The sequence below is a fragment of the Camelus ferus genome, chromosome 19 (assembly GCF_009834535.1).
Source record: "Camelus ferus isolate YT-003-E chromosome 19, BCGSAC_Cfer_1.0, whole genome shotgun sequence".
In the NCBI taxonomy this organism is placed as follows: Eukaryota; Metazoa; Chordata; class Mammalia; order Artiodactyla; family Camelidae; genus Camelus; species Camelus ferus.
In genome coordinates this window covers 41,542,157-41,569,374 of record NC_045714.1, presented here as the reverse complement: position 1 = coordinate 41,569,374, position 27,218 = coordinate 41,542,157, and the positions used below count along the sequence as shown (strand labels likewise).

General features: G+C 41.6%; 1 long non-coding RNA gene across 1 annotated transcript in view; it reads left to right on the top strand.

Moving 5' to 3' along the window:
- LOC116658016 overlaps nt 1-27,002 on the top strand; it is a 74,661-nt gene extending 47,659 nt beyond the window's left edge. Inside the window, exons 4-5 of the long non-coding RNA XR_004313238.1 lie at nt 26,335-26,469; nt 26,822-27,002. This is a non-coding gene — a long non-coding RNA (uncharacterized LOC116658016). The remainder of the gene's footprint in view (nt 1-26,334; nt 26,470-26,821) is intronic.
- Nucleotides 27,003-27,218: the final 216 nt, after the last annotated feature.

Sequence of the window (27,218 nt, the reverse complement as noted above, 5' to 3'; positions counted from 1 at the left end):
GTGAGATTCAGGGACCAGGTCTTCTCTTGAGTTGTAGTCAGGCCATTTTCCAAATAAAGATTTCTCCAGGGCTGAATTATGGATTTCCTCAATATGAGTGTCATTGAGGTCCAATCTGTATCAACCTTCCAATATGGTGGCTTCATTTCTTGCTCTTCTCTGGTAAGAGAGCAAGATTTTTGACTTCTCTTGCTGGTTTGAATTGAGTTTTATATATATAATATGAATAAGAGATCTTGGTGTTTGCAGTTGAAGGGTCACAAATGAGCCACAGCAAATAAAGGCCTGCTCTTAAACCTTTAAGCAACCTCTTCTTTCCTTTGTACCTGGAGTTTTATATATATATATATACACACACACACACATATACATATATATATATATATATAATATATATATATATAATATTATAATATATTATAAATATATTTCTCCATCCAGTATAGTAATAACACCGATGAAATGATAATAATAATTTCCACTTTGAGGGCTTGCTTTATGTTAGTACTTTAAGTGCATCCCTTCTTTCAATCAAATCAGCAAACCGATGTGATTTTATATTTTGCCCACATTACAAATGATCAAGCTGGTACAGAGATGTGAAGTGACTTGCCCAAAACTGCGCAGAAAGTAAGTGGAAGACCTGAGATTTGAAAGCAAACCTTTTGAATCCAGAGGCCTTACTTTTAACCACTTCCGCTCAGTCAACATGGCATTCTCTCTGCCGCTCATCACTCAAGGGTGGGAGAAGGAGAAATGGAGAGAGAACTTAAGAGAGAGAGAGATACAAGAAGCAAGGGAGTGCTGAGTGTATATGTGTTTTAATTGCTGTTACACATGAATTGTAAGTCACTCTTGTTTCTCCAGCAAGGGAGGCACAAGGACAAGCAAACAGAAAGGCATTTATCTAAGATTAAAAAATTATGACCATTTATATGCAAATGAGGGCTGGTCCTCCGCTTCTGGAAGACTAAAGAGGACTAGACAGAGTCATAAATTTGGGGTGTTATTTTTTCTGTGAACTCCCAGACCAGGCATAGGGTTTCAGCAGCATCTGCCAGGGTGACTGGGAGCAAAGTTGCCCATCCTGGGTTGTCTCCTATGACACAGGCACAACCGCATGTTTTCCCTCACGCTCCCTCCTCTGCCTGGTATGCTTTTTAGCTGGAAAACTCTCAGTCTTCCTGATCAAATGTTGTTTGCTCTGAGAAACCATCCGCACTAATGATTTAGTTTCAGCAGAGTTAGTCTCTGTAATGGCATAGATCATGTTAACTCTTTTATTAGTTCACTTATTCATTCAACATGTGCTCACTGAGCACCTTCTTGGTGTCAGGCATTGTCCTAAGCACAGAAGATAAAGTTTGCACCTGATTCCAGAGCAAATGAGTGAAATAAGGTCACTCTTCTGTGGCATCTACATTGACTAGAGGAGACAGACAACTAAGTATGTAGGCAAAAAAAAAAAAAAAAACGGTATAATTTCAGTTAATGATAAAATAAAGCCGATAAACTAAGTTAGAGCTGAAGGACTGTGAACAAGCAAAAGCTGGGTCCTCCCCTGGACATCCCCTCTCTTTACTGCATTACCTTCCCTTTTGGCTACAGGCACTTAAACGCAAGTGTTTAGGGTTTACAAACTCAGTCATTTCTCATGTGTGTGTACATGTGATAAATGCTACAAATATCAACTCTCCTAATAAAGAGAAATCCGCTTTCACTCTATTAACGGCATCACTAACCATTTATTGATTTTTTAAAGGGAAATTAGAAAACAAAAAAGATGCTGCAAATTATTGCTATTAAGTCCCATTGGAGAGTTGACATACTCACTCCTGTATTGGTGAGAGTGAGTAGAAATGTGAGTCAGACACAGAGAATAAGAGATCTTGGTGTTTGCAACTGAAGGGTCCCAAATGACAGCCACAGCAAATGAAGGTCTGCTCCTAAACCTTGAAGCAACCTCTTCTTTCCCTTGTACCTGGAGGAAGTGAGACATGTAGACAGTAGAAAAACCAAAGATTTAAATCCCTAGTCTTTCACTAACTAAAATGTGACTTTGGGCAAGGTGCTTAGCCCCCACCCTGAAGAACATACCCTGCTTCCCTCTGCCCACCTAATCCCAATACTTTTCTCAGCTCAGCCCAAGCTCTGGATCCCTTGCTCCAGCTCCCCAAGAATCCTTTGCTACCCCTTCAATCCAAAATTGATTTCCTCTTACCAGCATCTGCAAAGATCTCTGAATCTATTTCCCCCATTTTCAGCCGGATTCAGTGATGCTCTCGGGGAGACCCCCACCCCTCACACACACACACATATGAATGTTGATTTGAGGGCTCCATCCTGCTGATGTTGTAATTTAGTCTTAATCCTCTGACAACAGGAAATTATGGGAGTTCTGATATGGTGTTTATCATGTGATTCTATTTGTTCCAGAACCGGGGCTGGCAAACTTCCTGTCAAGGACCAGATATTAAATATTTTTCGGTTTGTGCACCATATACGATCTCTGCTTCAACTCCCTCACTCTGCCCTGGTAGTGTGGACAGAGTCATAGACAATAGGTAAACAAATGAGTATGGCTGTGTTCTAATAAAATTTGATTTACCAAAATCGGCTGCTGTGACTATAGTTTGCCAACCTCTGTTTTGGAAGATGACTCTGTTCAAAGGAAGAGCTGTCCCTTCACTTCTATCAGAAACCCTTTCTGCAACCTGACTTGCTTTTGAGTTTTCTTATTTCATCCAAAAAAAAAAAAAAAAGATTTTTAAGAAAACATCTTGATCACACTCATCAGCGCTGCTGTATCAAAACAAACAAACAGAAACGAACAAGTGTTAGTGAGGATGTAGAGAAACTGGAACTCCTGTGTACTGTTGGTAGAAATGGAAAATGGCGCAGCCACTATAGAAAACAGTATGACAGTAAAAATAAAAAAGTAGAATTCCCATTTGACTCAGAAGTTCTATTTCTGGGCATATATCCCAAATAATTAAAAGCTAAGTCTCAAAGAGCTGTTTGTAGACCCATGTTCATTAGCAGTGTTATTCACAATAGCCAAAAAGTGACAGTAATCCAAGTGTCCATCGAAGGGTGAATGGATAAACAATAGATGGTATACACATGCAATGGAATATAGCCATCCTCCACATGGAAGGACACCCTGATATATGCTACAAGATGGATCAACCCTGAAGACATGATGCTAAGCGAAATAAGCCACTCCCAAAAGGACGAATACTGTACAATTGCACTTTCATGAGACATCTAGAGCAGTAAAATTCACAGAAACGGAAATTAGAATGGTGGCTGCCGGGCTTGGGGGAGGCGCAGATAGGGTGGGCAGGTTAGTTGCTATTTAATGGGTAGAGTTTCTGTTTTGCAGGGCGAAAGAGTTCTGGCGATTGGGCGCACAACAATGTGAACTGTACTTAGCACTACTCAACTGTACCCTTCAAAATGGTTAAGATGGTAAATTTTCTGTAATATGTATTTTACCACAGTTTAAAAAAAAAAAAGTCAAGTTGATTGCATTAGATATTTTACAGGAAAAAAAAAAAAAAAAAACAGCTTGACTATTTCCTCTCACCTCTCCCTACTCTGCCCTGGCTCCCTCTGCTATGTGGATGCTGGCAGTGTGGAGAGGCAGAGAGGGCCCAGGCACTTAGGATGGTCTCCTGCATTGGAGAAACCAGACAGGAATGTCTTTCCCCAACAGCCTTTCTATAGGAACACAGACTGTCCTTCCAGCCTGATGCAATATGGTAATTGCCTCCACTCAGCTGGGGGCCTCCGCTGAGGAGCTTGGCTGAGGCATCATTTTGGGGCTCTGTCATGTCCTACAGCCCTGCGCTGGGGCCGCACAAGTGTCCTCTTCTGCTTAAGTTATTTATATAGGTGGTTGAAAACACTTTGCTTGTACAAACTAGAAACTATTAGATTAGGCCAGCAGAGACAGCCAGAGGCAATCTTTTAACAAAGTGAGTGGGATTCAAAGTAGGCATGGAAAGCAAATATTATTTCACTGGGAGTCGATTAGAGGGAGCTCTGCGGATGAGCTGTAACTGCTTTGTTAACTTAGCTGGGGCGGGGGGGCAGCCGGGCCAGGTAGGCGCCAGCTGGGCTTGAAGGGGAAGAGCCTGGGATGCAGCGGTAATTCAGGGGGAGGTGGATGCATCAGGCACCCCTCCACACACACTCTCTCCCCTTTCTTTATTTAAAGTACATGATGGAGCTTAGCAGCTGAGAAGCCTCAGTTTGCTCTAAAATTTCTCATTTTAATTCAGGCAAACACTCTATAAATCCAATGTATCGGAAAGCAAATATTGAGGCTGAGTAAGAAGGTCCATTAGATGGAGTGCTTAAATTCTAGGGCCTGAGCATGTGGGAGGGGTGGGCAGAGAAGCAGAGAAAGGGAGGCTGAGCGGGAGAGGGAGCCTGGAATGTGGGTGCTGGGGGAAGGGAAACTGAAGAAGGTGGACCCTGAGAAGGAGTTAGGGGGAGAATTGGAGTGAAGGAGAGGATTGGGGGCTCACAGGGGTAGGTCAGTTTGGGAAAGGCTGGATTTGAAAAAGAGTCTTAGAACTTCTGGTGGAAAAAGAATTAGAAAGGAAGCTTCAGATGAAGACATAAGGGGGAGCAGGGAAGAGGTGGGTCCCTGAAAGAATAGAAGGGGGCGACAGGGGGACTTAGTAATTTGTAAGCATCTAGGTACCAGACCCTGTCTTCTCATAAGCAAATTCCAAGAGGAATGAAGGACAAGGGTAAATTGAAGAGTTTAATGATGTTTTATGTTGTCATTTGTGTTGTTTTGCAATGGGGCTGCTGGGGATTTGGTGACAAGTCCCAAACTCATCGAAGAGTGACTGAATCTCATCAAAGACCCTGAGCATCAGGGCAGCCAGGGACTGGTACTCGGGAACTCCTGGGTGTGGGTTTTTCCAGGGATGCCGAGAGGAAGAAGAAGGGTTTTCACACATGGAGGTGGTGTGCACAGTGGTGAAGGGGCTGAATTCCGGAGTCTGGATGGCATGGATTTAAATCCTATCTTGATCCTGTGCTAGCTGGGTGACCCTGGAGGAATCATTACCCTCTTACCTTCTTTGAGTCTGTTTACTCATCTGTAGAATAGGTATAATCACATTTCCTTGGAGATAATTTTAAATACTTCATGCGGAGATGAAATGCAGTAATGCAGTTACGCTTATTGCAATGACTGGCACAAAAAGGGTAATCAATTAAACTGAAGCTTTTTTAAAAAAAATTGTTGTTATGAGAATAATTCTCAGTAACAACTTCTCCAGAACATCTCCAAGGAGTCTCTATATTTGTGAGCCAAAGTCAAAGGAGCATGAGGATTGTCCAGAGTGACTGGGCTGGAAGTGACCTCCATGCTTTTTTTCTCCTTTTCTACAGCAGCTCTGGGAATTCTTGCCCCTTGATGCTCCATAGTCATTTGTGGTTCAATGTTCTCCACAAAGATTTCATAGAAAGAGAAGTATCCAGGTACAATGGTCCACCACTTGAGTCTCTCTTGGGTCATAGTAATGTCAGCACTTCTGCTTTTCAATAAAAGTTAAAGATTAGTTAAGGCAATCCTCTAAGGCCTCCCTTCCAACTTTAAGGCTTTGGGAAGAAATATTGGAACTGTCTTAGATCATTAGCATGAAAGAAGGAGAAACACAGCTGATAATGATAACAAACCACCATTTACTCAGCCCTTTTCATGAGCCAGGCTCAGAACTAACTCTTCTACAGGACTTTCCTCATTTGGTGATTATCACCACCCTTAAGATAGGGACTCTTTTCATATCATAGGAAAGGAAACTGAGCCCAATAGAAGGTCTTTCTTTGCTCAGGATTGTACATCTGCTAAGTGGCAGGGCTGAGGCTTGAACACGTTCGACCAAATCTGAAGCCAGATCTGAAACTGAAGACTGCCATCTCTAAACCAGGCTCCACAACGGGAACCCAAACAGGGACACGTCACAGAAGTCCCTCTTCCCAGGTGAGAACCCTGGTTACTAGAAAAAGATGATAATCAATCTCCTGGGATAAAAGAAGAGCAGATTGAATTTTTGCCCAAAATGAAGGTGTCCTAATTGTTACTGATATACAGCACTTTAGACTCTTAATCAATGATGTTAGCAGTTTTCCGTGTGAATTTAATTAGTACAAGAGACCCTGCTGGTAGAAATATTGGATAATTAGTGTTTTATGTAATGGCTTATGAAGTACCCTGTTAAAAAAAACTCCAATAATCACAGATTCTCAGCAGAACTTTTATCAAAGCACAATATTTAAGTGGATAAATCCTTGCTGGGAGGCTGGGCTGATTAAACATCGGTTGGGACATCAAAATTTCCATCCCTATTGCATTGCTCTGGTTTCCAGAAGGTTAAGGATGGCACACAGAGATTTTCTCAGAGGCAGTGTTTCAATCATAGTGAAGACCCACAGGAGATGCACTCGGATTTCTGCTACTGAGGGAAGAGAGAGAGTCCCATTTTTTTTTTTTTTTTTTTTTTTTAGTCTGGGATAACTCAATGGGAAGAAATTCTGGAGGGAGGAAGGATTTCAGGTAAAGTTTGATAAGCTTACAGACAATATTACAAAAAGGGGTTCTGGGTAACTTCTAATATGTGCATGAATGGGGGGATACATTCATTGATTAACTGAATATATTCTATGTATCAGAGAAAATGGCTTAAGTTGTTCTGGATAAGGGACCATAGGCATTGCAAGGAATATCAAAGAAGGCATTTGGAACAATTTCTTGTCTTATGTTTTATAGACCATATACAATTCTCAAGCGTATAGGTAAAGCTCCATCATGAAGTGTGACCGTTAGTGGCTGTAGGTGAAATTTCTGCCTGTACAACCACCTTAGAAAGCATGCATGACTTTAGCCCTCAGTGACTTTAAACTGGGCCATCTAAGCCAGATGAGCTTTAACTCTCAGAGACAAGAGACTATGAGAGAAAAAATACTACAACTGTGTTGGCTGACAAAATACCTCCCTCTTTGTTCTGCTGGTTTGAAGAGTTCAGGGAGCCTAAGCCTTGGCTTTTGCCACCCTGGAGCCTATCAAGGGGAATATTCTACCAAGAATTTATGGCTCCAGTATTCTCTTACAATCATATGCTGTTGGTGTGCCATGGGATTGGTTAATATTTTGGCTTCCGGTGTTAGAAAACTAAATCTTGGAGACTAGAGTTTCAGATTCAAGGTTTTCAACTTTAATGTCCCCTGGCATCTGAAACTCAAGGTATTCCAAACTGAACTCTACTCCTTTGTTTTAAGGCTGCATTTCTTTCTAAATTATCTTAGTTGGTGAGTTAGTGATTACACTGTCTACCCAACACCAGAGCTAGAAGTCAATGGGTATTGTTCATTCTTCTCCCCTTTATGCACCACTCATGCGGTTTTAGCACCACTGTCTGTAGGGTTTTGTTTCTTCATTATTTTTTATCCATCAGTATTATCACTGATTCCCTTAAAGTCTTCGGCAGCTCTTGCCTGGGTTGTCAAATGGTTTCAGAGCTGGATGGGACACCAGTCTTGCCTCCCCAGCCCCCTTCTGGACTCTTTGCACTCGCTGGAGTCAGTCATCTGAAACACAAATATGACCTGTCACTACCTTTCACTTCAGTAATGAGCCTTCATGACCCACAAGATAAAGTCTAAGTACTTCAGCACAGCAGTGATAGCCCTTCATGACCTGGTCCATGCTTAAACATCCACCCTTGTGTCCAGTGGCTTCCTTCCTCAAGCTTACGCCCCCCTTTCATGTTATTAGTTAACCATCCATGTCATTCTAATTTTTGTCACTATGCCTTTTCCCTCTTCTTTTTCCCTTTTTCCTCTCTTTTCTTCCTCTTCCAGGAATACCTTTCATACCCCTACTCACATGGCCTCCAAGAAGCCAACCCTCACCAACTCTCTCCACTGCAAATCCAATGTCCCCCACGGATATTTTCATGACACTATAAATAGATATTCCTATTTCTCCACATACAAAAAAAAAATCTTTTATCTATCTGATTAATGTGATTGACTCTCCTTATAGACTGAGCTCATTGTAGCCAGAAACCATGCTTTCTGTTTTTAATCATGAACACCTAGGACAGAGCCAAGCAATTAGCAGACGTACACCATATGTTTATTTCACACATAAATTAATGAATATTACTGAATAATTTATCCAAGGCCAAAAGAAGAACTTAAATCTAACCCCTGTCTTCTTATTTAAAATTGCATTATTTTTTATTGTACCTTATTCTCTTGTTTAAATATCAAGCTCTGCCTTGATTTTTGCCTTTAGAATTGGACCATGTGTTTGCATTTCCCTCAGACTACTGATGAATATGAAATAAGGCACTTTCAAGAACACACACACAACACACACACATTCACGGACAACTGAGGAAGTTTACCACTGACAGACCAAGACCAAGGGAAATGATAAAGAATGTACTTTAAGAAAAAAAATATTCCTGAGAACTATCTTTGAAGTAAGATGTAATAGTGAACAAATAAAGTGATAAATATGCATGTAAATATAAACAATGATTATCTTCATACACTACTAATGAACTGATGTTTAATTTGTGTGTTTAAAAGCACAAGGTTTAAACAGTGGGTAAGGGCAGTGTTTAAGCTGAGAGGGCAATGGCTGAACTGAACTCTAAGATTCTTCTACTAGTTACAAGGAAGGTTCATATTTCCTTTTGAGAGAAATTCTGGCTCTGAGGTTGGTTTCAAGGGGAAAGTCGATGCTTGATTAGTGATGTCTGTATGAGTGTGGAGATGAGTGACAATTCACGCAGTGGATTTATTATTCCTGGTCTAAGTGATTTACTCTCATGGAATGGAGCTTTGCCTTTACTGAGGGGATGAAAAGGGCTTGAGCCAGTTTAAAGACACAGAGCTGTATTTTTACCTTCCTTCATAATCAGGGACCTGCCTGAACATCTGCAGTGGTTTAGCTGACTGGTGAATAGGATTTACAAACAAATGACTCACAGGTAAATATCATCCTTGAGAAATGGAAAATCATGACCTCATCTTCACTTGGGCCTTTCATTGTGAAAGCCAGGGGTGTATGGACTTCTGTATCCCAACCTCAAATCCCTTGGTTTGCAAATCCCCCCTAATTCCGTATTGGGAGATGAGAAGGAAAGGAATCTTTGGAAGAGAAAAGAGTAAAAGGAAGTGAGAAAAGGGCAAAGGAATCAGATACTGAAAGAGGGGAAAAAAGGGGGTGGGCTTGAAATAAAAACTGACTTGGGAGAAGGGTAAAGGGAGGGAGAGAGTGCCCAGGAATTATTGATTAGATCCCTGGGGGTGACATACATCAGCCCTTGATTAGGTGTGAAAAGTTGACAGGCCTGAATTGCTTACAACTAATTAATGGCTGTGAGATGCTTTGAAATCCTGGGATGAAAGCTAAAGGCCCTGCCTACAAAAGCCAAGTGGCATCCATGATTTAAACCCTTCACTGTCCCTGTGGGTTCTCAGCGCCGAGCAGAGCCTGCTCTGACTGTGTCCTGTGACTCTGCTTGCAGGTCGCTGCAGAGGGTGGCCATGGCTTTCCTCTTCTGTTCTCATGTCTCCCCGTCTCTCAGATTCCTTGGGGAGAGCTCAGCTTTGCCTGCTTTGTTCAATATTACTCCTGAAAGAGCCAGGAGTCCTCAGGAGGGCAGGGGAAATGATGCTCCAACATCAGATCCCAGTCTGTTGAGGGTTTGTCCATTTATTCTGGCTTTAATTTCTTACAGTTAGTTATTTTTTTCCTAATCCTAGATTCTCCCGTTCCAGTTAGAAGACTGTCTATTTCAGTCACTGGCAGGCCACGCGGTTTTAAGGAAGCTCTGGTGATCTTGGCCAGTGGGGCGGGGAGAGGGCATTGATCTATTGTCAGATGAATGGCCAGAAAGCTTTCCTGATCACGCTAGTTGAGTGGCAAGATGGGTCGTTCTGCTCTCTCCACAAGCCAGGGAGCAGAGGTGTCCCAGATCCAGCCAGGACTTCACTTTCCCACTTGCTGTGGGTTGAGACCAGCCCAAACAGCTCCAGTGCAGGCAGGGCAAAGACTTCATTTCAGAGCAGGGCAAAGACTTCTCTTCATTTCAGAGCTTCTCTTTCTGTTTTTCGCACACAACAATCTAAAAACAGCATCCTCAGGGAAATTCAGCACTGAATTTATTTGCAATGAAGACAGGGCAAGGCAGTGGATTTGTTTTAACTTTCTGGAGGAAATGGGTGTGAATTACAGCTGCTTTCAGGAGAGGACACGCACCAGGCAGGGAAATGCAGGTTAGGCAACACAGCAAGGATAAAAGGGAAACCTTGTGCATGAGTTCCTGAGTTCAAGTGCGGGAGACCTCTGATGAGAAAGTGCAGGCCAGCTGCAGACCTGCTCAGGTGGTGGGGAAGCTTACCCACATCTGGGGAAAGCCACAGGCACCTGCAGGACTTTGCATACAACCAGGGAAACGTACACAGCTCTGTGTAACATCCCACGTCCCTGCAGAAACTGTAACGCAGCTGGGGAAACTTTCATAAATCTGGAGAACCATGAACAAAGTTGGGGAGTCTTTATAGCCTAAAGCAAAATACAAGGCTACTTAGCAAAAGTAACCTTAGTTACCTGCTTGACAAAGGTAAAGCATACTTTCTCACAGATGCTTATTTCAACGCCAGTGAACACTGGGAAAATTCCTAATCCCTCTGCTTTGCATAAGACGGCAGAGAGGCTCTCAAACTTTCTTATGCATCAATACCACTCAGGAAGCATGTTAGAAATATGAGTGCCAGGTACCACCTCAAACTACTGACTCAGATCTTTAGCACTGGTGCCCAAGGAAGTGTATTTATAACACAACTCCTTAAGAGAAGCAATTGTACAACAAAATTTGAGAAATCATTATTCAAGGAATGGTGTCTTTTTTGAGGAAGACAACTGCCTCTCTTATCTTTGATTTATTTTAAATTTTTAAGAAGGATTATGATGCTAAAATCAGAGAGAAATCAGCATAGAGATGGTACCCCTCATGTCTTCACAGTTTTTGTAGAGGAACCAGATTCCCTGGTCTCCTCTGCTGATCCCCCTTGTCCCCTCTCCCTAGGAAATCATCTCCTAGGGAACATAACACATGAAGCCTCAAATCAAATCGTGAAAGTGAGAAGCAGTGCTTGGAAACACCACACAAATTAACAAAAGCGGTATGGAATCTATTGTCTACATGACATTCCTGGGGTTCAACCATTTGAAATCTGGCTTCAGCCTCCACCAAATCTACTGGCACAGTTTTGTGCTAAAGCAGTTTTTTTTTAATTGATCTTTCAAAACTGTTTGTTAATGTTGGCCCTCCTTAGAGCAGTCTGATTTCAGGGCTTTTGTAATACACACTGATTTATTTGGGGGTTCCCTAGCATCTGAACTCCATCTGTGTTTCTCAGCCCAATTTTCAAGATTTCCTGGTGATTCCCTGAGTTATCCAGTGGTTTTTCAATAAGTTCGTTTGTTTTCTCACATCAACCACGGTTGGATTCTGTTGCTTGCAAATTTAATTCTTGACTAATACATCTTCCAAGCCCTCACACTTCTGATTTTATTCCCATTCTTCTGTCCATTCCTTCTCAGCCTCATTTGGACGGTCTCTTAATCATATAGTGCCTTAAATGTTGGTGTATTTCAAATGTAGCCAACTCTCACTTTGTAATTGTTTGGCTACATTAATTTCCTGTTCAGCTCTACATCCTGGGATCCAACCTCATATAAGAGACATTTTCTGTTGGTCACTTTTCAATATCACAACAAAAGGAATCACCTTTCACTCAGTTGCCTAACTGAGAAATCCAGGTATCACCACTGACAACTTCTTCCCCACATAGGTAACATCTCATCAAATCTACTTACTTTATTATTGGCTTTATTATTACACGAATCTACCTATTTCTTACCAATGCCATTATCATTATCTTAATTTAACCACCACCACTTCTCACCTGGCTTATTACCGTGGCCTCCTAACTGCTCTCCCTGCCTCTAGTCCTGACCCTCCAGGGCAGCCAAAGTGACTTTCTGAAGGGAAAATCTAATCATGTCTTTCTTGTATGTACAATTGTGCAGAGCCTCCAGTTTGAATGAATCCTAAAAGTCTAAGTCTAATTACAAGGTTATTCATGATCTACCGACCTTTCAGTACTTTTCCCAACCCACCTACCCACCTTGCATTCTAATGTTTCCCTCCGTGCATTCCCTCCACCTTACATGAAGATCTCAGATTTTCTGTAAGCACTTTGTCTTCCTATGTCTGGGCCCTTGACATCCACATATGACCCCTCTGCCTGGGATCCATACCTTCACAAAATCTCTTATCCAGTGCTCAGACACATCCTTCAGAGCTGTTAGGTAAGATGTTATTTCCTCCAGAGATCCTTCTCTGATCCCTCATATGTGATCAAGATGTCTTGCTTACATGTTCCCTCTGTGCTTGGTGTTTTTCTGATCATAAGAGCCAAGCATTTATGTTACCAGATTGTAAGTGTTGGTTTACTCGTCATTTCTCCCACTCGACGTTGAGCTTGTTAACAGTACTGGTTGGAGGAACTGTGCTGTCACCTTTCACCCCCATCTCTATAATGCTTAGCAAATAATTTACTGTTTCGAATAATCTGACTAGAGAAGTCCAAACAAAGAGGAAAGTAAAGCCTATGGAACACCCCTGGGCAGGCACCATGCTACCCTTTTTCCCAGGAATTATTTCATTTCACTCTCAAAACATCTTTTGAAAATCTATGATTATCATTTCCACTTTACATTAAGGAAAGCTGAACTCTAAAGTGGTTAAGAGATAGGTCTGGGGTTTGATCTCAGTTCAGCCTGGTGTCAAAATCCACAAGAGCCCACCACTAACTCTGCAACAGTGACTGATGCGTCAAAGAAAAAAAAAGAAAGAAAACTAAAACTCAACATTACCTCCTTTTTGTCTAGGAAGACAAAAACAGAAGCAAGTTCAGTTGAACTTTTCCCTTAAGCTTTCCTAGCATCCTATAGGTGAATTTCTGATATGGTGGGAGGAGAAACTGATCAACAAAAATGAAAATGTTTATTTTCTTCCCAACGGGTCATATCATACTTACTAACAAGGTGCTTCTATTCTAGGAATAAAAGATTAGCAAAGATGAATACATACACACACACACACACACACACACACACATATATATACATATACATATATACATACACATATATATATACATATACATATAATTAGAACATCAAATTTACAGTAACAGCTGGCATTTGTTACCTTCCCAAAGAGCTTTTGCATACAGATGCTCATTTAGAGGATCCACTAAAAGGATTCAGATAATCAGTTTGCAAATGCAAAGGCCAGGAGGTTATTTTTCAAGTGTTCAAATACATTCAAATTTCTGACAAAAGGAAGAGTGACAGGCTTACTTCTTAAGTTGGAATTTCATCATCGGACGCCTCCTGTGTGCAAGACCCGGCATTCCCATGAGTTATCCGACTTGATTTTGCAACAACTTGGTGACACAGGCACCGTGATCTAACCCTCAGGTCACCACCACTGTGAGGTGTCAAACTTCAATTAGATTCTTTCCAGAGCTTCTAGGGAAATAGGCTTTACTAAAAAGGCAGTGACCCCCACCACCGCATTGCTCGCCATTAGCATCTGCACAAGCCTTACAAGCACAATTAAGATAAGAGTTGTAAAGCAAGATATAAATAAGATAAAGCCAATTTTAAACTCGGGATCTTGTAAAATGTCCCTTTTTATAACGGCAGTGGGTATCTTCACAGAACTCACAATCAACGGAATGGAAAGGAATACCCTGACGATCTCCCACTCTGGGAGAGAAAACAATGCTCAGAAAGGTTAGTGAGGTTGCCAAAGGTCACACGGGTAGAAGATGGAAAATCTGAGACTGAAATCTTGATCTCACTGACTTCAGGGTATAGTCCCTTAAACAATAGCTGCCTCACTGTAATGGATTTCTAATATAGTAGGGTGCTTAATCTAGTTAGATTGGAATTCCAGCAAACCCATGTCAGAAGAGGACTCCTATAAATCATAAGGAGGGGGCAGTGTAGGGGGGAAGCCCTGTTCCCACCATATGTGGCTCAAAGAGAAAAGAGATCATTATTAGGAGGCAAGAAAGCAAAGTAAGAGACAGCACAGGCCAATAAACAAAGGACAAGGCCCCAAAAGAATAAAGAGAAAACAGGTCTTAACATCGTATTTGTTATCTAACACTGCCATGAGAAAGTACCATGAGCGTAGCTACTTTAAAAAACATACATTGTTATTTTATAGCTCTGGAGGTCAGAGGTCTAAAATCAAGGTGTTAGCAGGACTGTGTTCCTTCTGGAGGCTTCAGAAGACAATCCATTTTCTTGCTTTTCCAGCCTCTAGTGGCTTGCCTGCATTCCTTGGCTTGTGGCCACCTCCTACATCCTCAAAGTCAACAATGGTGCATCTCTCTTTGATCTCAGCCAGGAAAGATTTTATGCTTTTAGAGACTCATGTGATTTGACGGGTCTACTTAAGTAATCCAGGATAAGCTTCCGTCTCAAGGTCCATAACCTTAAGCACATCTACAAAGCCTCTCTGCTAAATTAGTTCACATAGTCATAGGGTACAGGGATTAAGCTGTGGGTGTCTCTGAGAGGCCATTATTCTGTCTACCACATACATAAAAGGGCCTAGGAAAAGTGGAAAATGGGAAAATGGGAAGAGTCAGTACTGTTTGACCCTGCAGCAGTGGAAGGAAGGGAAATAGGGGAAGGGGAAGAGATTATGAAGGAGGGCAGGATAGATGGACATATTTGTTGAGCTAAAATGGGCCAAAGCAGGGGTTGATCCATGTTTGGTGGAACCTGAGCTTAAGCACATTTTTGAAGCTCCCCTAAGAAAGAGAATAAATAGGTATTAATGAACTTGCTCAGGCCCCTCCCAGGGCCTTGGAAGAGGCTGCTGCACTTGAACTTCCAGGAGGCTGTAAGTTTCATGAGCATTATAATAGCAAAGTCACCTCTAAGCCAGGCAAGGTGGAAGGCACCCTGCAAATATTATCTTGACTCACCCTGTGCACAAGTCTCGGAAAGCTGAGGCTTGACTTGGACAATCGGGAAGTGATAGAGCAGGAATCCAGGGCCAGGCCGCGGCCGGACACCCACCATGCCGTGCTATCCCGGCCGAGAACGGAACAGAGACCTGAACCCAGCACTGAGCTCCACTGCTCGTGTGATGTTCACTCCAAGTAAGAATTTTCTTTCGGTTTTTTCTGAATTTTGCAACTATCTTGGAACAAATACCCAAGCATGTTCCCTATTGCAGAGGTGGGGATAAGGCGGAGGCCCAGAACTCAGCTGCGAAGTGGGAAGATGAAATTCCAACAAGGAACTCAAGGCCAAAGCCCACGGGAGCCAACAGGAAGCCTGGATGTCAGTACAGCCTCAGCAGTCCAGACCATTCCTATTGGCCTTTTCTTAGTACCGTGGGGCACTTCTGGAAGATTCCTCCTTCTGTCTCCACTTCCTATTTATCACACTACCCCTGAGTACGTGGTATTTGTGCATTCCTACTTTGAAGCAGGGGAATTTTGATAGAACCTGATACATTTTTGAGGGGGATTAGGTTGGTTTGTTTATTTAAAGGAGGCACTGGGGATTGAACTAGGACCTTGTGCATGCTAAGCATGCACTCTACCACCTGAGCTATATCTTTCCCCACCTCCGGATACATTATTGAGTTAAAAAAAAAAACAAAAACCAAAAACAAAAACTGTCTCCAATGCTGAACTTCACCTGTTGCCAAGTTTTACCCCAATTCTGGCTTTTATTTCTTAGCACTACGAGCCATACCAAGGCTTCTGAAAGTGATTAGGCTCTAGGATCAGACAGAAGGAAAGCATGGGATGAGGTTTACAGATGCAATTTTTCTTTGTTTTAATCATGTATTTATTTAACCCAGTATGTCTAAAATGGTATCATTTCAATATGTAATCAATATGATGATTGAGATATTTTACTTTTTTTTTTTTTCTGGTGCTAAATCTTACAGGTCTGGCGTGTATTTTACACTTATAACAGATCTTGATTAGGGTTATTTCAAGTGCCCAGGCACCATGTGTGGCTAGTGACTGCTGTATGAAACAGCACCGATTTAGAGACTCAATCAGATTCAGGCTTGGGGTGTGTGTGTGTGTGTGTGTGTGTGTACAGAAGGAATGCCTGGCTACCTCTTTTTGGCGACATTGACAGCCACTCATGATCATTGTTTAGATGTATTAATTCACTAGGGCTTGTGAAATGGTGAGATTTTATCATTCTACCTTCATTTATTATCTGTAATACTTCTCTAAAGGGCTACATGTTTATCATATTTAATTATGATAAAATAATAATATTACTTTAATTATTTAATATTACTATAATTATTTAATTTATATGATATTTAATAATTTAAATAATGTTATAATTATTAAATTATTAAAAATTATATATTATTATTATTATTATTTTATGAACTTGGGGAGATGGAAGTGTCACTAAACATAACAGGCTAACTTTTCTTTTCAACACATTGAAACTAGGTTTAATTTAATTTGGAAAACAATGTAATTATCCTTTGTGCCTGGCTACTGTGGATTAAATTTGTGACACTACAGCACACTATCTGTCTATATAACACTATTTATACATTTTGCTTCCATATCAGAACTGCTGAGTTAAAACTCCTCCTTCAAAACACTCTGATCTGTGCACCAAAATATCTTAGGGGCCATCATCGGAGTTCCAGGGCAGGGCACATCCTGATGTTCCAAAAACGTCCGTAGAAAAGAATACGGTGGGGGTGCGGGTGAGGGTGGAGTGAGAGTAGGAGGATGTTATGAATAAAAAGAGAGAAGGACTAAGTCTGAATTGTATAGGAGGCTGGAAAAAAAGACTGGAATTCCAAGAATGGTTTCAAGCCCAGGCTGACTGCAGTGTGAGCGGGTGGGAGGGGAGCGAGCTCCAGGGTTTCCATCATGGGGCTGAGAAGTGAAAGTGTGAGCTGCAGAAACACGACTTAGGAAGTGGTTCTTATAGAGCATGGCCTCACAGCTGACTTTTACAAGGTCTTCGGAGAATTCCATCTTTGACACTAGTTTTTAATAATATCTGGATGAAAAGGTAAAGGACCAAGACAGTGCCACGAGGGGGTATTAACAGTGATATTTAAAAAGGACAGAAGGAAGGTCTGAACAAATGGAGGCAGTAGGCCCTGGCTCACAGAGATGATTTCCCCCCTGGGGATTCTGCAGGAAGACAGGAGAGCGAGGTGGCAGTGGGACGTGCACAGTGTCCACCCCGTGTCCCCTGCCCTTCCATCTGTAGCCTCACCCGCCTCAGCTGGAGCTAGGGCTGCTTAGGGCTGTGTGTCTAATCCGCAGTCTCAGCTTGCTTGTGTCTGGTACTCAGAATCCACATGACAACAGATGCAGTTTTTGGATGAGTCTTAGACATTACTCGTACACAAGCGCCCTGATGGTTAAGTCCGTAGGGCTGGGAATCTGCCCAGTGTCCCTGTCTAGTACTTTTATCATAGGTAGAATTTTTTAGGGTTCCTAAACTTCCTCCCAGCCCTTGTCCATATTCTCTCTCAACAATTGCCCCAATATTCTTGGGACAATGTTGGTTGCCAATAGTCTTGGCTACTTACTTGAATTCGGCTGAGAATATAATATTCATCTGGAGCCAGATGACACTGCCTAGTGATCTCATGCATTTGTTTATAGGAACCTGCCAGCCCTCAAAGAGATACTTTTCCAACCACTGACTTGGCTGAAACAGCTGTAGGAGGCTCTCTCCAGCTGAATGGTTCTGCCCCAGGACTCTTGGCTTTGCCTCTTCTGTACCTGCTTCACTCTCCCCTTCCGATGGGACTCTTATTTGTTATCATTGCCCTGGACTTGAAAAACCTGGCTTTCATTTACTTGCTTATTTCCCTGAAACATAGAAGGCAAAAGAAGTCATTTTTTCCTCTGTGCTCCTCAGTCAAAGGAGTCTAAGACCATTGTTACCTCCTAGGAAAGGATGCAGCATCCAACGAGTGTTTGCTGAGTGAATGAATAAATGAATATTGAATGAATAGGTTAGGGAGTCAATGGGAAATCAATTTGACTAATAGGCCAAAGAACAAGGTGAAGAAATACATACTGAAAACATTTAAAAATAAAATCTAAACAAACAAAATCCCATGATTTTAATTCTTCCCAGGCTTTGAACTGAGTACATGTTGCAGCCTCCCTCTGTTACATCAAATCCTTAAAAAAATGAAAACATACATAACAATGATTTTTAAACCTCTGGAGTACCTCCTGGGGAACACAGAGCACACACAGCCAACAGAACAACTTCCAAAGAACTGCATCCAGTGACTCAAGTCCTTCTACTCTTTCCCAAATTTATGGTCTGAAATTCATTGTCCCCTTTCTGAGAACCTGCCCTTTCTCTTATATCCTAAACCTCTGTGGGTAGATAAGAGCTTTTGAAAAATGCAGTGAATAATGAGATGATACTCAGAAAATCTTGGCCTAGCCTAGGGAAAATATTGAGCTATAAGATGAAAGGGGTAGTAAGCCACAGGGAGAAAGTGTCCTGAGTATTTTAGGTAGATGAAGAAAGGAGGAGCAAGGGTCCTGGGGCAGGAAGGAACATGACAATGGGTCTGAGTACAGAGAGTGAGGGAAGGGTTAGAAGAATACCCAGAGACTAGTTCTTGCAGGACCTGTTAACCTCTGTCCAGGGATGAATTTAAAGCAAGGAGGAGAGATAGCAGATGTTTCCATGGTTATGCTGAGTGTGTAAAAGCTCACTCATTGCTGTTTAGAAATGGATTGGTCAGGGTGCTGTGCAGTTAGGGAGATGGGCGTGGTCATCTAGGCCAGGAATAAGTGAGTTTGGTAAGTGTGGAGATACAGAAAAATGAATACATCAGGAGAGTATTCAGACTGTAGAATGGATAGGATGGTGGGAGACGGAAAGAATGTTCAGAGATGGTGGAGACAGGGCTTGTCAGAGAAGACGGGTTGGCAGAGAAGACTGAGAGACTAAGCCAGAGGGGAGGGCAGGGTGAGAGCTCAGAGTGCCCTGTGTGCCATGCTAAGAAGTCTGAACTTTATCCTGTGAGCAACAGGGAGCCATTTAAAGGTTTTAAGCCTGAAAGTGATTTGCATATTGGAAAGGTCACTCTGACAGGGTTTGGAGGCTAGAGAGGGAAAAAGCAGAGCCAGTAGCAGAGTACTGTAGTTGTCTGGGTGTGGAGGCTAGAGAGGGAAAAAGCAGAGCCAGTAGCAGAGTACTGTAGTTGTCTGGGTGTGGAATGACAAGTGTCTGAATGAAGGCAGTAGTGCAGGGGACGGACAGAAGGGACTGAGAGCAGCAGTGTTAAGCACCTGGAGTTGCACTGACTGGGGAGAAGATTACATACAAATGGTGGCACCATGAAATCTGATGGCCAGCCCGGAGAAGGGGGCTGAGGAGAAAGAAGGTTCATTCATTCAAAAAATTATGGGCAAGACACTGTGCTAAGTCCCAGTAATATGTGTTGAATAAGAAAGATGCTTCTGGCCCTGTGGAACTCACGGTCTCGTGGAGGAGAAAGAGACTGAATAAGCAAACACATTCATTAATCATGAATGGGAAGAAATTCTACGAAATAGAGCAACAGGTAGCGTAGTAATGGATAACAGGGAGTAAGTGGCCTGTTTTAGAAAAGGTGGTTGGCGAAAGCTCTCTGAGAAGGTGGCATTTAAGCTGGTATCTGAAGAATGTGAAATATTCAGGGAAAGGACGGTCCCAGTGGGGAGAACAGCAAACACGAAGGCACTGAAGCTGGAAAGTGCTTGGCTAGTTTGAGAAACAAGAAGAAGGTCCCCGTGCCTGTAGAGGACTGAATGAAGGGGGCTGGGATTGACAGGAGAGGTAGACAAGACTTAGATCACTCAGGACTGTGTAGACCATGGCACAGATTTGGGATTTTGCTTTAAGTGCTACTAGATGGCATTACACTGAATTAAACTGCAAAGCTTTATAAATTGATTTAGGTTTTAAGCTGATCACTCTGTCTGCTTACTCAGTAGAGAATGGATTTGAGGAGGACAAGAGGAGAAACAAGGCTTTCAGAATAGATTTTATTATAATAGTGAGATATATTGTGACTTGACCTAGGGTGGTAAGTTCAGGGCTGGAGAAAAGAACACGATTTAAAAGAGATCTAATGGTATGATTGGAAGATCTTGGGATGGATAAATGGATGCATGGATAATAAAGAAGAGGGAGCAATGAACGATGAGAACATAAGTGTCTGGCTTGAGCAACTAAGTGAATGTGATCCTTCTAACGAAATGGAAAAGACATGGTTGAAAGTTGAAAGTTAAAAGTTAAAAAGGTAAAAATCTATTATGTCTGATGTGAAATTTTCATAGGAAGGGGTGGCATGGGAATCAGATAGCAGGTAGCTCAGTTAAGAGAACTCAACTAGAGAACACAAGTTGGTTATGAATTACTGTTTGTTCATGATGCCATGAATTAATGACTCACTGAACAACAGTTATTGGAAGAATTGAAAACAAGAGACTGTTGTTCAGGGAATGGTTATCAACCTTTTTCTATCTGTGGGAAAAAAAGTGAGCTATAGACAGAAGCCCAAAACTCAACATGGAATGTGTTTATTGCTGAAGGGTTAGCATATTGCTGAGGAGAAATGGGGACCTGAGTTTGGGTTACCATCAAATATGCAGCAACTATGAATATTATATACAGAGTTATAATCTGAATCAATTTTCACCGATTTTCATCTCTTGTGCTGTTCCTTCTTGATCACTAGGAACCTTTCCTTTACAGATTTGATGTCTTCCTGTCACAGGATAGGAGAGCAAGACCTGAGCGAGGTATTCCATGAGTGGGTACATAAGGCATATTCAAAGAACATCTGCAATCAGAAGCTCAGTCCATCTAGGAGGTGAAGAAAAGATGTGAATATCCACTCAGTTAATAATTCAGGTTGTTTACTAGTAGCCATTTGGCAAACATCAGAGCAAGAGGCAACCCAATGGTGGTGCATAGGATGTGTTTGTTCTCACTCACACAGTGCTTTATTGGGCAACACAAATAGGAAAGCGTTATGCCTAACTGCAAAAAAATCATTGTCATGTACATGACCAGCTTCAATTAATAATTTTATGGGACAATCCTCAGCAGGCATTTGAGTTTAAGACCTCTGATAAAAGATAATGAGCACCATAAACACCATCTTAGATTAGATACTGGAGAATCAGTTTGGGGGAAATCTGAGTTTAGAAGCTGGGAATTCAGTAGAGTCGAGTCACTGAAAATCTGGCATTCACTTTCTGGGTTAGAAGGCTGTGCCCAGGGATCTGGGACCCTGGACTTTGAGTAGTACAATCTGCAGCTGGATATGATAATGTTTCACCTATGTACTATCTGTATGTTCTTTGTCAAGGCCAAGATAATTCACAGAGTCTAGGCTGGATCTGGGTAAAGAGAGAGAGGTTAAATAGTTGTGTAAGGGTTAGCAATGGGGTCACGCAGAAGCAGACATCAAGATAGAGGTTGGCATGCAAGATGTTTATTCGAGAGTAATAAGAAAGAAAAGAAGGTTACAGGATGGAGCAGAGGGAAAAGTCAAACTACCAATGTAGACTTGACCAAGCCTTGGCCAACCCAGCAGAGAGCTCTGGAGTGAGTACTGTCCATCAGCGTGCAATGTATTGGACCAAAATGGCCAAGTCTATACTCCAGCCTTGCCCAGTCACAGGTTCAGGCCACCCTGGGGCTGGGGCCAGGCAGCACGCTGCAATGGAAGACGACCTTGAAGGAACCCAAAGCTGAAAGCTCTCTGCGGACTGCATTCCCTGCAGCTGGACAGCAAGTCTTTCTTTAACAAGGGGTCTGGGTAGAACATCTCCAAACTTCTAGTAAGCATCAAAGAAGTAGATGATTAAATAATTTATTTACACCTTAGTACACTCTCTGAGATACTTTCTTCATTCATAAAATGGGGCATTGTTAAAATTGTTTTTATAAACATATGTAAAAAAAATGTCACCTAGTACCTGGTCCTGTTAGAGAAGCAACAGGTTCAGATTATTGAATCACCTTGCAGCCAGTGACATAAAATGTAAAACTGAGCCCCAATGCAAAGTCTAATACTAACCTTCCCAAATTCATACTCACATACCACAAAACACTTCTTCCCTTGCAGGGAAAGAGTACAGCTGAACAAGGGTAAGGATTTTGAGCTTCTTGGTGCTCTTCAAGTTCTTGGGTGCAGGGAGGAGATGAAGAAGAGAGGAAGGATGGGAGGTTTTCTTTTGTAGGTGGGCAAAGGGTTACCAATAGAATGACTTCGTAGTCAGAGAAGACAGTCTTCACAGCCCTGAGTGCTACAGTAGGTGACAGGGTCCCGAAGCTAACACAAGTTTTGAGCTTATTCTTCTAGATGGCTAGACATCAGTTTTCTCAACCTGGGGCAAAAACTCATGATTGGAGTCCCATAAAAGCCATCTATCTCTTAGCTATTTTCTTTATACTCTTTGTTAATTTCTTCTTGTGGACCTTATAGTTTGTATGAGCAAAGTCTGTGTGGGGAGAATTCACTGGGCACAAAACTTTCAAATTTCATGTGGTTATGGCAAGTTAGCCCCACATTACCCACTGGCCTTGGTGTAGTTCAAATCTGGGACTGGATTGGTCTTGCCACTGCTTCACCCCCATTGATTCATCCTGGTCCTTCTGCCAGGAGGGATGTCTGGCATGAGGAGGGAGTTGGTAAAATGAGCTATGAGTGGGCTTTTGTGAGTACGCTTATGGGGATGATGGGAGGGGATGATTACTAGGGATGTGGGTGCTGTGTAATTGGAAACATTGTTGGAGGAGTAGTCATTGGGATTTTTGTAGAAGTGGATGGGCAGAAAATGGTCTTTGAAAATGCTAGACACTTCCAGACTCTTGTTAAAGTAATCTTTTTTTTTTTCCTCCTTCAAGTACAGGGCACACAATTGCAATTATTTATACTCTATGGCTGTTACAGAGAAATGATTGATATGAGTGACATCTGAACAATGATTTTCATTTAAATTTTTTCCTGGTAAACATATTCAGAGCACTTGTGAGTAAACTTTTAAGCTGGGAAAAAAAACTAATTTTTTTGAGTTTAAAAATACTGGTGGGTTAGAGAGAACACGAACTTAAGAGCAAGGAGACAACAGCAACAGACGTAAGCCAAACGATTTCTTTGGATATTGTTGTTACATTTTTTATAAATTCAATATTTATTCAATTATTTTATAAAATCATGATTAAAAAATAGAAAATGGTATTTTTCTACAAACGAGTGCAGTGTTAAAGAAGACAGCAAAAAGAAATGACTTAGACAATGGCTGGGTGTCATGTTTCTAAAGTCAACAGTCTAAGCTGTGCACACCACAGCAGGAGGAGGACAGCCCTGAGTTACAAGTCTCCCTCAGTTGTGGCCTTGACTCTTCCCTTGACGCCCAGTAAGAAGACTCTCAAGTGGAAGTAAAGAGAGAAGACTGGGTTTCTTGCCCCCCTCAGGCCCTTGCTCAGTGTGCAACTTATACTGCTTCCTTGGGAGGGCTGGGTTGCAGGGATCACACATTTCTTTCAGAGCTGCCATTTGTGATTCCATGAGGCACGGTGAGTCTTTGGAGATGTTTTGTAGAGAGACCAACATAAAGGGAGGAGAAAGAATTTTGGAGCAGTGAAAATAGAGCTCAGTTAGAACCTTACCTCTGTTTTTCACTAACAGACAAACTAGTCTTTGGCTCTCAGATCCTCAAATCCCTCATCTTTAAAATGGAGAAAACCACAACTACTTGAGAGAGTTGTCCATGAAACGCAACATACAAAGCCGTTGGCACAGTGCCGGGCACATAATAGCTATGCCGAAAGGACAGAGGCTGCACTAGTTTTCCAATGTTCCTGCAACTCTTCCATATAACCCACATAACACAGCCATTTCTCTCTCTCTCCCCGCCTTCTCTCTCTTTTTTTCTCTCTCTCCATACCCCTTCATTCCAGATTCTCATACTTTCAAACTCTCTCCTCTTCTATTTAAAAAAATGTACCTATCTACTTTTTCTCATTTGATACACTATTTCTGTGGAAGCTGAAAATCATATATGTTGGCTAAAGGAGTCATCCTTCTATGACATTACTGCAAGTTAAGATGGATCTGACAACACAAAAGGTAGGCAGAAAAACAGATAAATAAAAGATATAAGAAGATCTTTGGAAAGTAACAATAACCCCAAAAGATAATGAAATTCCAGATACTAACACACCAGTGGTAGGGATCTGAAAGCAAAGGGAGTCTCCCTTCCTTGCTCAAAGCACACGGCATAGGCAATCCCCCATTGTGCTCTTGCCTGGTATGTTCCTCCTCTAACCCACTGGAGATCAGCCAAGGACAAAAAGAGCAAAGGGCTGAAATTCTAGAAGGTGCATAAAGTTAAAGGACTATGTCTGGGACAGTTTAATTCAGAACAGTCCAACAACATGGTTCTCATTTGGAGCAACTGAGACTCCCTACTACAACCTCAGATCAACAGGGTGCTTATCTTTGCAAGGGCACCTAGAGGTTTAGAGTGAGTCCTTCTGCCACCAGCCTGGAAGACAACATACGGGTTTATCTGAGCCCTTTTCTACAACACTTCATTTCCCACCCCCAAGCCCTGCAGTTGGACTGCTGAATGTGTTCCCTGCTCAGCATTCTATTTCCCTTCTGAGTTTCTTGAGGCAAAGCCCACTTAATTCTCCTCCGAGCCTCTCTACCTGTTCTTTACAACCTCCTTCCTAGAGAATCTGCACAGGTTTGTATATACCTGAAGCCACAGAATGAAATCCTGGCGCCATGGATCTATCTCTGGGTCCACTGAGCTGTTTCCCAGCTAACTTCAATTCGGTGCATTTACCTAGATCTGTGTTGTTTTTCCTCTTTCATAGATTTGACCTTCTCTCTTGGTTCACACCAGTCTGAACCAAGCCTGAGTTTGTTACACTGGTTTTAGTTAATGCATAGTACACCGTTGGCTATGTCCAGGTACAAAAGAAGGTTCTTCAGTGTTTCAGAGAGGCAGCATGTTGTGATGGAGATGGCATCAGACTAGGAAGTCTACGTTTCAGTCTTAACATCAATATTTCTAAAGAATATGATTTATATTCTTTCACTTAAAATAGGTCCACATAAGCTTCACCATATCCTTATCTGCACTGTGTATTAATAACCTTACTTTTGCAGTTTAATGCTTCCTCATTGAAGGTATCAAGACTGAGTATTTTTAATATTCCTTTTTAAATAGCATCATTTATTCAAATGTCTGCTCTTACCTACTGGGTCTAAAATTGTGGTTGAGGTCAGCTTCTCGTGAAGCAGTAATTGTACCTGGTCTTTAAAATGGGAGCCATTCTAAACAAAACCTATTTCAAGTTCAGAAACCTTATGATCAGAATTCATTCTCATTGAAGTTTAATGAACACTCTGAAAGTATTTCTCTCCCTGTGAATCTTGAGCTTATGCTAAGGAGGGGAGTACAACATATATAGAAGTGGTTTTTCTCTTAAATAGAAAAATTTGTCACCAACCTGAAAAGCATGACCTCCCACCCTCACTCACACAGGTTAAACAATTTCAGGACTTTCCATAACAAGTTTGGCTCATGTATCACACAATGTCAAGATCCCGAGGTCCGCTGATCACTTTCTTTTACATCATCATCAATCATTTTATGTTTTAATGCATTCTCTGATGAAATAAGTGATTACTTGGCTCAATATTTCTTTTGACTTATATAAACATTTCATTACTTGCTCTTAGTTTGTGGGTTTAGCAATTTAGTTTGTGTGTTTGTGTGTGGGATGATTCTTGGCGTAGATTGATTAAGGGATAATTCAATACTTTGTATTAAGAATATATAATAAAGAACCTAGTGTTTGGAGTTCAAACCCCATATTTGTACTTTACCAGTTGTGTAACTTGGAGCAAGTAGAAAACTCTTCTGGTCAATTTTTTCCATCTGTAATTTACAGATATGGATATCTGCCTCACAGATTTCTTGTTGGGACTGAATGAGCTAATGCATACACGATTTCTAGCACAACATCTACCACATTTTCAATAAATGTGATATTTTTCTTATAATCAGTGCGTTTTGAATGCATTTTTGTTAGTAGCCTATTCAAATTGTGTTGCTCCAAAATTCATTCCACAGGAAGCTGCTACTCTCAACCGAGGTGGAAGACTCATCAGACCATGGAATCACAGTCAACCCTGCCAAGGTGTAGGGGCACTTACAGGAAGACCACTGCATTGACCAATCTAATGTCCTCTGGATAATTAACCAAATGTAATACACACATCGTTGTTTCATGCCTGAGAACAGACTATATCCCACAGGTGGAAAATAGAATAGGCTTTGTTCTAAAAACAGTTTTTCTTATTTTTAAACTAGGTATTTTTATTTTTAAAACATAGTTATGATTTCTTGTAAGTACACTTTTAGACTTATTTAGATATAGATATTTTCCAGATACTATGCCTGTGCACATATTGAAAAAACAGAAATTGCATTATAAATTGGTTAAGGTGTCCTTAGAATATTTTATACTTGAGTCTGTGTCTTGTGAATCACTCTGTCTCAGCCTCAAATCTCTGTTGTCTGGGTTTTTCTCACACAGTATCGTCTTCTGGGTTTTCAGGTATATTGATGAAGAAATATGTCTTAAAAGAGGCTCAGCTCTTGTCCTTGGGATTTTCCTTCAAGCCACTGACACTCTGAATATGTTGATGGCCACACACAAGCAATAATAAGTATGTCCATCGGCTGCCTGGTTTCCCTGAACACCTGACTTCAAAAATGTTTAAATGTGAGACAAACACAACAACAATTGTGTCTTAGAGTCAATAAATTGCAGTAATGATCAATAAAGATGTGTTGCATTAATGAAAGGTGGATGACACTTCCGTTTTGAAGTTCACACTGCAGAGTCCCCCCTAGGGTACCAGTATCAGGGAGCTGATTGAATGCATTTACAGCGCCCTAAGTGACCTTAATGATGAGAAGGCTTGGGAGCAGCTGGGATTTTGCTTCTTTGT